Below are 12,493 nucleotides of genomic sequence, written 5' to 3'. Positions count from 1 at the left end.
AAAGCGACTGTAAATACAGCAAGCAAAACCATTTCCAACTGGCCATGAATAGCAGTTTGTTCATTTAAGTGTTACATTCTATGAATGATATAAATGATTTGGCCATTGCAAATCAGAATTCATTGGGGTATAAAATGCTGCTATATTATGGCAGGAATGACTAGCGTGAAGCCCTAGAACCCAAACTCCCACCAAATCCTTCAAGATTTTATTTGATGCTTGAAGTTGTAGCTTTAAAATCATAGGAAGGATGTGGATGAGGCAAGCGTGGACTCTATATCAGAGGGATAGCTATAGCTCTTTGGGTACTGGACAAATTATCGAAAATGGTCCACTCCCAAGTAGGGTTGCCACCTGTCTGGTTTTGACCCAGCAGCCCGGTTTTCGGAAGAGTTGCCCAGGTCAAAACCTCCTGCCTGGTTTCCCAAATTAGGAAAACCGGGCAGGACTCAGTAACACTGACGTGGTGTTTGGCCAATTGCCAATCGCTGCGCCTGTGATGTCATTACCTCGCCACTTCCCCGTCCCCCTTGAGATCACCCCTGCCAGGCTAAGAAAGCCGGCAAACCTCCTAAATCTAAGGCTACAAATATTGAAGTTGTTATGTGTGAAGTATGGAAGATGACATTTTGCTGTGGCCCTAAGAAGTATATGTTTTTACACCATTTTTAAAATGCAGAATGCCGAGTAGCTGAACTACACACTCCTGGGCCTTATCTCCTGTGAGGCCTGTGGCACACTAGGTATTTGATAACCAATACGCCTAGTGCTAATACCACTACCAATAATGTGTAGGGAGCCGCCCGATGATGGGCACTGCTGATACCTCAGCTGATGTCAGTGGGAATGAACCCACAAAGATTCAATGGTATTTTATTTGCTGCTGATTTTAGCAGTAATCAAGATGCCTACTGTTTAATAGGCTTATACCAAGCATGTCACTTTGTGTGATGTTATTTTAGAGTTTGGAAGGAATGCAGGAAAGAGCCTAGAGGCTTATGTATCAGAACTTGTTTATTTAAAAATTTGGATCTAAAAAACTTGATTGAATAAAACTAACGTAATAAATATTGAACATGTGAGTTATGGAAACCCTAATTCAAATTCAGGAGTTTTGGCACACACAAAAAATTTGAATCGTGAAAAAAATGTGAAATTCCAAATCATTATTAAAGAAAAATATCAAATCGAATTACCTTTTTGTTTCTTCCAAAGAATTTTCGAACTCGTTTAAAAAATCTTCGAAACATGATTCTCAGTCCTAGAATAGAAAATATCAAATGCCATCACTCAGGGTGGATGAAAAAAGGCATAAACATAATATAAAGGTTTATAACATTTCCAGCTTATTTTTGCTTTTTAGAAAACACAAAATGAAATGGAAGGTTTACTATAAACCAAGTTCATATAAGCACAATATTACTAATGAGAGACTAGAATAGGAAGGCTGAATATATATGTAAAAAAACATGAAAAATAATAAGAAATCCAGCCTAACATTGAATTGTATTTCTGCTTGCTATTGCCATTGACCTGGGCAAACAGTTGGCAATTCCAGTTCTAGATCAGAGACGGACAGAACAGGAAAGCAAATAATTTATAAAACTCCCAGATATCAGTTGCTTTCATTCCTATTACCCAAACATGCCCTGTACCAGTAGCCTTTCAGCCATGCAGAGGTTTACTTCTAAAATTCTAAATGTGAAAGTGCCACTAAACCCTTATACAGACAGCCTGATGGGCGCCTGAATGTGATAGGGAACTTAGCTTGTAAGCTCAAATAATTGCACATTAAGTGCTTGCAGAAATAAGTGGGGTGCTGTTTGGCACATTAGGCCCATGTGTTTGAATCCTGTAGGAAATAGCACTAGGTTAGCCGCCCAGAACCTATAGATGCAGGGGGGGTTCACCTTCAAATTAACATTTAGTATGTTATACAACGACCAATTCTAAGCAACTTTTCATTTGGTCTTCATTACTTATTTCTTATAGATTCTAAATTATTTGCCTTCTTCTTCCGACTCTTTCCAGCTTTCAAATGGGGGTCACTGACCCCGGCAGCCACAAAACTATTGCTCTGTGAGGCTACAGTTTTATTGTTATTATTACTTTGTATAGCGTATTTTTCTATTTAGGTCCTCTCCTATTCATAAACCAGTCTCTCATTCAAACCACATCCTGGTTACTAAGGTAATTTAGACCCTAGCAACCAATTGCAAATTGTCTCAGAATATTACTCTCTACATTATACTAAACGTTAAGTCAAAAGTGAACATTCCCTTTAATCTCACAAGCTAGAAAATCAATCGTTCATCCTCACACAACAAGCTACCATGGTGCTGAGCAGAACCGGCATTGTAATAAAATAATCTCTACAGAACCCTGTGCAATGGGAACTATCTGTGCCTGATACATAAATACTGTGTGGCACTTTGCTTAAACTGGAGCCGCCATTAGATACTGACACTAAAAAACTACTTTTCAAAATATTTAATGTACATACAAAGTTCCCTATAGGCCTTTAATAGCTTTCGCTGATAATTGTTGTAAATAGTTGTTACTTGAAGTCCCTAAACCTGACTGTTCTGCCAACCTGACTGTCCCTTCTCAGCCTGTCAGTTATTGCTTCTAATGCTAACGGACAAATGCAGCCCCCTCATATATAGGATCAGATTGGTAAAGGGATCAGATTGGTAAGGTGAGAGCATTGGGAAAATACTTTTAAGGCAATGTTATAAATAGCATGGAAATAGAATCTCTTTATAAAACACCTTACTGTAATATATAATAAACATAACTGTCTCTTTGTAACCACAGTATAATGAGTTTCCATATAAGTATCATGAATAAAGGAATCTATATAAAGCTATGCACTTACACAGTTGACTGATTCCTCAGTAAAGTAGAAAAATATTTGAAAAAGTGAAAAAACGCTAGAAAAGCTAAAAAGAAAGCTGTCGGTAGCAGTAACGCACAGCACAGGTCTGTACTGGTCGCTAGCTAACCACCAACTGAGCTGTCACATGACTTTGTGATACTGATCTGCATCATGAGCCATTGTGACATCACAACATCAGTGACATTACAGTGCCTGTTCATCCACCAGCAGGATGCAGCCTGGGTTGGTTACAGTTATTCCCACAAGGGGGAAACTACAAATTAATCAGAATGGAAACTCAATAGGAGAGGCCTGAAGAGCAATAAATTATTAATAACAGTAAAACAATATGAAACATTATAACACATGATTCAAAAGCCCATCTATAACATACTGATCGTTATGCTCAGGGTGCGCCTCTGTAATGCCAAAATTGTCCTAACCCCCCCCCCTTAATTATCAGCACAGTGTTTAACCTGCAGCACCTATAACTACTGCAAACCTAGAATATTGATATTAAAATTGGCATTAAAAATGTGAAAGTGCTCTTATACAAATCATTATCAACCATGATTGGGCAAGTAGTGTTCCTATTGATTAACTGAATTAATGATGAAAAACAAATCATTATGAGTAAACGAATCCGGGAGGCCGGTTAGTAGGAAATTGCAGTAATCTAAGCGGGAAAGGACTTCATATTATTTATTGGTTTCATATATATAATTCATAAAAGGAAAGTGCTAGAATAATTATAAATATAAAGTATAAAATGGTGAATGATTCATTCATATCTTGATTTGTGAAACCAAAGATATAAAATGATAGTAATGTGTTCCTATTAATGACATTGATTGATAAACAAATTGAAAGTCTCTGCTGAGTAAGTATGAAAACTATAGGGATTGGCTGCTGCCAAGCAAGGGATAATAACTGCTACCCACCCGCACTTCCCTCAGCAGCAGGATTGGGATACAGACCCCTAAGTACAGGATCCCTGCAGCAGCAGCAGCGCTGGGGTGATAAATAGTGAAATAAATTGATTTTACCTTTTTATAAAACACAAAGAGAAACATCTGTCACATTATTCTTAATTCATTTCTAACCACCTAAATTCATTTTTAGTAGAACCAAGGTGTAAATGTCACTGAGGTATATGTTTGCGGCCTAGTACGTGGCAGAGTCTGGATTTTTGTAGAATTAGTGGAACCTCTATGCAGAGTTGTGACTCAAGAGAGGGCAGTGTCACTTTAAATCTAATGGGGGTTAGACCTTTGCTATATAAGTAGAACCATTCCTTATGTTTAGGGATATAATAACCTAGTCAGGAAGGTTCTGTCATCAGTTACAGACCAGCCATTTCTATTTTATTCCTTTAATTAAAGCCTAGGAATGTTGCACCCCAGTACCACTGCTAATGAAAACAACCATTATATTCTACTATTGAAACAACTATAATTAGCAGTCACAAATTAACCTGTAGCAGCAACTAATCACAGAATTATACATAATTCTTAATGGGAGACTGTTCCAGTTCATTATGAGTGCATTACTATCATATCAAACTTGATAAAAGACAAAATGGTCTGAAATGTTGCTAATCTCTGGGCCATTGCCAATGTCTAAATAAAGAATTTTTCACAAGATTTAATGTGAATTGCTGGGTACTACAAATATTCCTAAGGATTGATGGCTGCCGTGGGACGTGCACTAAATACTAACATATATTCTGGGTGGGTGCTGCTATTGGTTATAGACAACAATTATTGCCACTATTTTATCAACATACAAACTGATAAAAATAAGAAAGCTTCTATTCGTTTGCCTTTATTTATTTATTGCTGTTATTAATTAGACTTTTTAGTTGTTTAACAGCACTTTTTACCATTTCTTTAACATTTGAGTTGCATTATATTACTGCCTTGTCCTCTATTTTCTTTGATGAGTTTTTATATACTGCCACTTGCTTGACCTCTGGCTCATTTTAACTGCCTAACTAGTAGTGCTCAGAACACTGTATATAATCAGGGCCATCCAGGGTCGGACTGGGGGGTGAAGGGCCTGCCGGGGCTTCCACCCCAGGGGCCCTGCAGGTGCCCCCGCCGGCTGTGTCCCCTAATTCCCTCCTCCCCCCCCTCGCAGGGCCCCCCTGACCCCCCCGCGCAGGGCCCCTCACCCGACGTCCTCCCCCGAACGCGCGTAATTTAACCCGTCAGGGTAGGAGTGGTCGGGCAGGGGGAGCGCAGGTAAGGGTCGGGTCTGGGCCCAGTCCGACCCTGGGGCCATCTGGAAGGCACTTTATGGTCCCTACGCTGGTTTCCAGCTTAATTTCAGCAGACTTAATAGGCAATTGTTTCCCCATGCCACCCAGCATATGGCCTGCCAACCTGTACCTAGTTGGCACATAAGCCTACACTTGAATACACCCAAGAGGACCCAATAGGTTGGATAACCAGCACTAGTGGTTAGTTAGTTGCTGAGTAACACCGCCTCAGTTTACATGCTGAGGTCAGGTCTATTCCCTTCTAAGGAAGATTTTCTATTTCTAAAACATTTTGGTTACATGTAGGGGAGAAATATTATCTTTTTTTCATTATAAAACCACCTAATAATATTTCTGCTGGACATGCATTTTCTCGGTTCTTTCTTTTATAGTGATGAGCATATCTGTCATTTAGCTTCGCCAAAAAATTAGCAAAATTAAAATTTGTGAAACAAAGTCAATGTGCATTTTTTTGGTGCAATTGTTTCCATAACATGTGACTCAGGGAAAGGTGGGGGCTGGTTATACAGAGCTCTTTATCTCTGTTACACAGTAACCAATGTCTTTGGGGATAGAGTTAAAGGGTACTTAGTTTGTATTAGGGCAGGGACTTATGCTAATAATTAAAGGGGAACTAAAGGTTCTGAAAGAGTAAGTATCTTCCCCTGTGTTGTTTTGCAATTTACTTTAATGCATCATTTTGGAGGTGATTGCTGGGAGGTTTTTGACCACAACCCCATTAGGCCTCAGCCCCCCCTTGTTATGGATTAGCCATGCTCCCTGCTCCATTATTGCCAGGTGGGTTGATGGTTCTGCTCCATATTTGTGGCACTTGTGTTTTCTATTCTTCTCTTTACTTTCATAAGCTCATCTGCCACAATATGTTGTATATATTGTATATTGCATATACCTCACTTCCTGAATGATACCACTCTCTTACTCTCTGTATATACGCTGCTGTATCTACTCTTTACACTCTATACCTTCCCAAATGTAACTGTTCATAACCACTGCCAGCCTGATAAAGTTTGCCAAACCAACACAACACATTTTCCCATTTATTTATTTAGAAATTAAACACGTCACTAAAGCAAATGGATAAAAGCAACACATACTGGGCCAGAAATATATTTAGAAAAGTGTCCACTAAAACAGAGAACCCTGAACCTGTTTCAAATCACCAAAGTTATTGGTATATTTATTGGCAGCTGCCAGTACAAATTCTTTCTCCAGATAGCTTTTTTTGAAAGGGACAAATGCTATCAAGCCCTTGCGAGTATACTATTTAACTAATTGTTGACTGGCATCTATAGGCAACTGTACTTGGCAGTTTAGTACCATGAATCAGCTCCTATCGGTTTTGACTGATATTTCTATCATTGTGCCACTAGGGGGTGTATGTGATGAGAACTAACTGCTAGTATCTATGGAGAACAGCCCTGCTGCGCCAGATTTCTATGGACCAAGTCCTTATTACTCTCCTCAGCATAAACTTGATAAAGTTATACATACTATTGGTATATGTTTAATGACCCCGTGCAACAATTCAGGCAGCAGTTCTTTAGGAGGGGGCATAAACTGTCTCTGGGTTACACTTCTAATTACCCGTGCCATGCTTTCTGTGTAGAGCAGATACAATATGTTGGATAACATGGCATTTGCCCTGGTTTGTTCTTGCAAATATCCTGCCATGAGTTTAGTTACATTATATATGGAATTATTTCTGGATTTAGCCCACCAAATGTTCTCAGGGCATTAAAGATTAACTTGACAATGCATTTACGGGATATGCAACCTAACCTTACTGTTCACAGCCTTTCACTGTGCATGTTGTTTTTGGGGTGTCAGCAAATATGAGTAGAATGCATGTGTCATGGAGCTTGACTGTCACCCCAAGCTCCTTTGTGCTCTTTTCCAGCCAAAGGACAGGTTTCATAATTAACCATGAGCAATTGTGGATCCAGCCTAATGGTGTAAGTCAGCATGGCTAGCTGTTGTAGGGAGCTGGGTGGCTACCCAGTCCCCCTACGTTGTGACACCCTAGGGATGATATGAATATAAGGCAGGACATGAAGATGGGGAAGGGCAACAAAGAGAAAGACTCACTACTTGGTTTCCAATCCAATGTATATATTTTAGTTAGTATTTGGGTTCCTTTTAATGACATTTATTTGTGATGCATATTCCCATAATTAACTTCCTTGTCTCTTTACCTTCTCCAGAACTGCCAGCTAAATAGCACTCTAAAGCTGGCCATACATGCACCGATACTATCGTACCAAACCTCGTTTCGTACGATATTCGGTGCGTGTATGGCATGTCGGCGAGTCGACCGATATCGCAGGAAGCTGCTGATATCGGACGACTCGCCGATCAGCCAGGTTAGAAAATTTTGATCGAGCGCCATAGAAGGCGCCTGACCAAAATCTGCCGTCAGGACTGAATCGGCAGAAGGAGGTAGAAATCCTATTGTTTCTACCTCCTTATCTGCTGTTTCAGCCCTGACGGTGTGTGGCGGATCTGACGATGTTTCGTGCGACTGATGGTCGCACGAAACATTGTCAGATCGCCACGTGTGTGGCCACCTTAAATCACGTAACCCCCCCATGCATGCACTGATAATGAAAGCAAAACTGCCACAAGCCTCTCATATGTTTGATTTCTAGCTATGACAGTGCTTATAAATGTAATACCTTTTTGAAGAAAGCTAGAGATTGTACACTCTGGGGGAGCTATGAAATCTCTGGCTAGAGTAGAGGGTCTCACACTGTGGGGCTGTCCCACTAAGGGGGTCTGGCGCAGTGGCTGGGGAGGGAAGTAGGGTGAATAGTTGGGTGCATACGGAATTGAACTCATCAACAAAGTTAAGCAAAGAATATCTTACAAACTCCTTCTCTTAACCTTCAAATCCCTCCATTCCTCTGCTCCTCACTACATCTCTTCCCTTGTGTCTCCGTATGTTCCTGGCCGACTCGTTCGTTCCTCGCAGAGCAATCGTTTGGTTGCGCCCCCCACTACTACTGCTGTTTCCCACCTTAAACCTTTCTGCCTTGCTGCCCCTTACATTGGGAATGCCCTCCCTGATTTCCTCCGGAGAGAATCCTCCCTCTGTCTTTTTAGAATTAAACTCAAAGACTCTGCTGAACTGGGAACTGGCACTTATATTGCAGTACCACCCACTGTAACCAGCAGCACTAATTACCCTCCTATTTGTGTCTATAACTTACCCTCCCATTTAGATCGTAAGCTCTGTGGGACAGGGAATCAAATCAACTCAAAGTCAGTTGATAGCATTCCGGTTTGGCAAATTTATCCCAGTTCAAATCATTTAATTAACGCACAATGATAGGGGAATTCATTATGTCATCAATCAGTATTGTTAGTTAAATTACCACTGGAAAAATAGAGAATGGAGTAATATGAGAGTGCCCAATTCATTAGTGGGTGGACTGTAAACAATATGTACATGTGTAACAAGAGTCACAAATTCATTAAGAGTGAGGTATGATAGCCCCGCACGAGCGAGCGTGACAAAATGCGTAGGGCGGGTGCAACTTTTGAAGGTAGAGGCAAGTGGGTCTTACTAGGGGACAGGACTGATCTGTCCAGGCTGTGATGCGGCTCTTATTAGCCGCATGTTGAGTAAATACGAGGGTGGACGGGTAGCGGCAAACAGGTAGGCACGCATAGACATGGGAACTTGTAATGTGGCTCCTGATAGCTGCAATGCCGAGACTTCAGCGTGGGCTCCATACAGCTCTGATTAGAGGGTAGCGCTGACTCCCGGCAGTAATTATTTGATTTACAACCATTGTCCAAGAATTTGGCAAATACTCGGGACTTCGCATAAACTGGGAAAAATCACAACTATTCAGTATTGACCCCCTCCCCCATATCCCCCCTCCCCAGCAGACACAGTTGAAATGGGTCACATCCTTTAAATACCTGGGGGTATGGATACACCCTGACCCCCAACTCTTTCTACAACTCAATTTAGACCCTATAATGGACTCTCTGTCACAAGTCCTTAAGACCTGGGCCAAACTACCGCTTACACTTTGGGGAAGAGTGAACATCATCAAGATGATATACTTGCCTAAATTCCTGTACATATTTCACAATACCCCATTCACAATCCCTCGATCCTTCTTTAAAAAACTAAACAGAATTATTACTTCATTCATATGGGCTAACGGTACCCCCTGAATTTCCTGGGAGAGGCTAACAGCACCTATTGATAAGGGAGGCTTAGCCCTGCCACACTTTTACTTCTACTATCTAGCCTCTCAAATCTACTACATACATTGGTGCCTTGCCCCTAACCCGTATAATCCCAATACACAACTCCAAGCATCCATCCTCCACTCAATAGAAGGCCTAAGCACTTACCCTTATAGACACCACGCAGATATGACCAACCTACCACATACGCTACTGACCCCGCATAAAGCATGGACCACAGCCTTGAAAACTCTACACCATCCCTGGCCACTTCTCTCACCCCAACTCCCACTCTGGGCCAACTCGCTTCTACCCGACCTACAGGAACTACAAGATTATACCTACTGGCCACGACTGGGCTTTAAGAAACTTGGCGATCTAACACTTGGTCCTCAGTTTCCCACATACCACAATTTACAAGACAGAGCCCTAGGAAACCAGATACAATTTTATAGGTACCTCCAACTTAGACACGCCTTCCACGCACAATTTCACACCCTTCCCCCCACAATAACCACAGTAACCTTAGAGGACATCCTGTTCTCCCCATCTCCAGCCAAACTACTATCCAGGCTATATAAAGAAATTATGACAACAACCAAACCACCCTTTGATCGAGCCTACCGCCTGTGGACGCAAGACATCCCAGAGCTAACACAAGAACAATGGGAAGAAGCCACAGAAAATGCTTACAACTTCCTAATCTCAATAAAGGATAGGCTCATACAATACAAATTCCTGCACCAAACCTACATAACACCCCTAAAACTGATGAGATTTGGGAGGAGACAGGATGACCTCTGCCCAAGATGTAAATCCCCCGGGGCCAACTTCTTTCACATGATTTGGTCCTGTCCCCCCATACATGAATTCTGGTCCAAAACAATGGAAACACTAGCAAATGAACTGGGTACCCCGCAGATAGTAGACCCAATACCCTGCTTGTTAGGAGTCATAGACGAAATGCTACCCACTAATGCGGCCAGAGTTAGGTTGCGTGCACTCATGTTCTACGCCAAAAAAACAGTAATTATGCACTGGATGGGAGACACTCTCCCCTCCCTAACATTCTGGAAAAGGCTGGTAGATGGAGCTCTTCCTCTTATCAAACTAACATACGAAACAAGGGGTGCATACGACAAGTTTGACAAGATCTGGGAAAGCTGGTATAACCAAGATATTTGGGACGCATAGCCTATCCCCTTACATTAAGTGTGACTAACTCGACAGAACTAAACACAGCCACTTACACTGTGACAACCACAATGCCTAGCTATAGTTCCCTCGTCTGTATTAACCTGAACCGACACCATTCCGATATCAATATACTGAACACTGTTTGTATCTTTGTTTTGTTATGTTGTAAAACAATAAAAATTTACCTTTAAAAAAAAAAAAATTATTTGATTTACTGGCTGCCTCTGCACATAGATATTAGCGTGGTGTGTGAAACCGCGAGTGCTATTGTGAATAATCCCTTGAGAGCGTTGCATGCTGGCTCTCACTGCCATACAGGGCATTGATGTGATAAGGCGCAAACTACACAACTTTACCTCGGTACAAGTAGCCTTCTACCCTCTTATTCCCTCATTTTGCATTAACGGTAACTGAGTGAGGAGGTGTGTGGCTATAAGCAGCAAAGAGACAGTTGTGCTGCTCATAATTGAAATGAGATATACTATAACCAGCATCTGTGATTTAAACTCTGTGAATAAACTTATCAATAAGGAGTTTAACAAATGTATTAATTGACAGCTGTTATAAGCATAGTACTGCCATGTTTGGCTCTTAACCTCACTCTTAATGACTCTTTTTACACATGTACATATTGTTTACAGCCAACCCACTAATGAATTGGGCACTCTCCTATTACTCCATTCTCTATTATTCCGGTGGTAATTTAACTAACAGTACTGATTGGTGACATAATGAATTCCCCTATCATTGTGCGTGAATGAAATGATTTGAACTGCGATAAATTTGCCATGGCGGAATGCTATCAACTGACTTTGAGTTGATTTGATTTTATGATTTCAATGTGGTATGTAATACATTTATAAATCAATTTTAGTATAGCAATAAAGATTCATTTTTTAAGGCATAACACTAAATTTATATTGTTTTGGGGGGGGGCGTGTCCAGCAGCGCATGGAGTAGGGCGCATCTTCTGGCGCTCCCGGGGTCTCTGGCATTATAAGCCACATATAGGGGATATCCCCCCTGCAATACTTACCCCACGGGAAGCGAAGGAGTCCCGCTACCTCCCCTCTCCTGCCCGCCGTCTCAATGGACTGCTCCGGAGCCGCCGCAACAGAAATTGAACCGCGGCCTAGTCGCGCCACGGAAGCCGCGGCCTAAATTTTGGGAGCCTGCCCGCGATAGCCTCGCGTCGACGCGGAGCGCCGGTTTTGTGCATAAAAAAGCGCAGAAAAGCCACAAGAGCTGCAGAAAAGAAGAGGGTGAGTAAACCCTGACCCCGGGGGCGCCTTCCCATCTACGCCAGTGACGTGCTACACACCAAGCCTCACCCCAGCTGCTAGCCACAAGCCATAATACAAGGGCTGCAGAACACACAGCTGAGCCACAACACGGAGGCCAACCTACATACTCTACTGTGGCAGGTGGGAATCACAATTTGCTAAACAAGGGACCAATCCCAAGATGTTGAACTGATAAACAAGACAAAATAGCACCGCGCACAGAGCACATCTTCTCTAATAACTCTGCCAGACTGACCCATCAGCAGCACCAATATATAAAACAGAACAGTGCCTGCAACACCTACCACCACAATGGGGAAACACACTCAAAAGCAAAAGTCAGAAGCAACCTCACGACTGGAGCGCTTTGCTCGCACTGAGCCACAGAGCTCCCAATCTATCTCGCTTAATGACTCGCTTCCACCATCACCAGGAATGGGATCGGAGACACCAGAGCCAACAGCAAGTGAACTTCTTTCAGCAATAATTGAAAGTCGTACCGCTACAACGTCACAGCTAGAAGAGATCAAGGTAGACATTTCTCTCCTGCGCCATGACTTGCAAAATATAAGAGAACGCACCACGGAGATAGAAACCAGAGTCTCCACACTGGAGGACACAGTTTCCCCTATTCCAAATGATGTTACAGCCATT

The sequence above is a fragment of the Xenopus tropicalis genome, chromosome 8 (assembly GCF_000004195.4).
Source record: "Xenopus tropicalis strain Nigerian chromosome 8, UCB_Xtro_10.0, whole genome shotgun sequence".
NCBI classification, from domain to species: Eukaryota; Metazoa; Chordata; class Amphibia; order Anura; family Pipidae; genus Xenopus; species Xenopus tropicalis.
The sequence above is the reverse complement of the archived record's forward strand: the minus strand, read 5'-3'. Positions refer to the sequence as shown.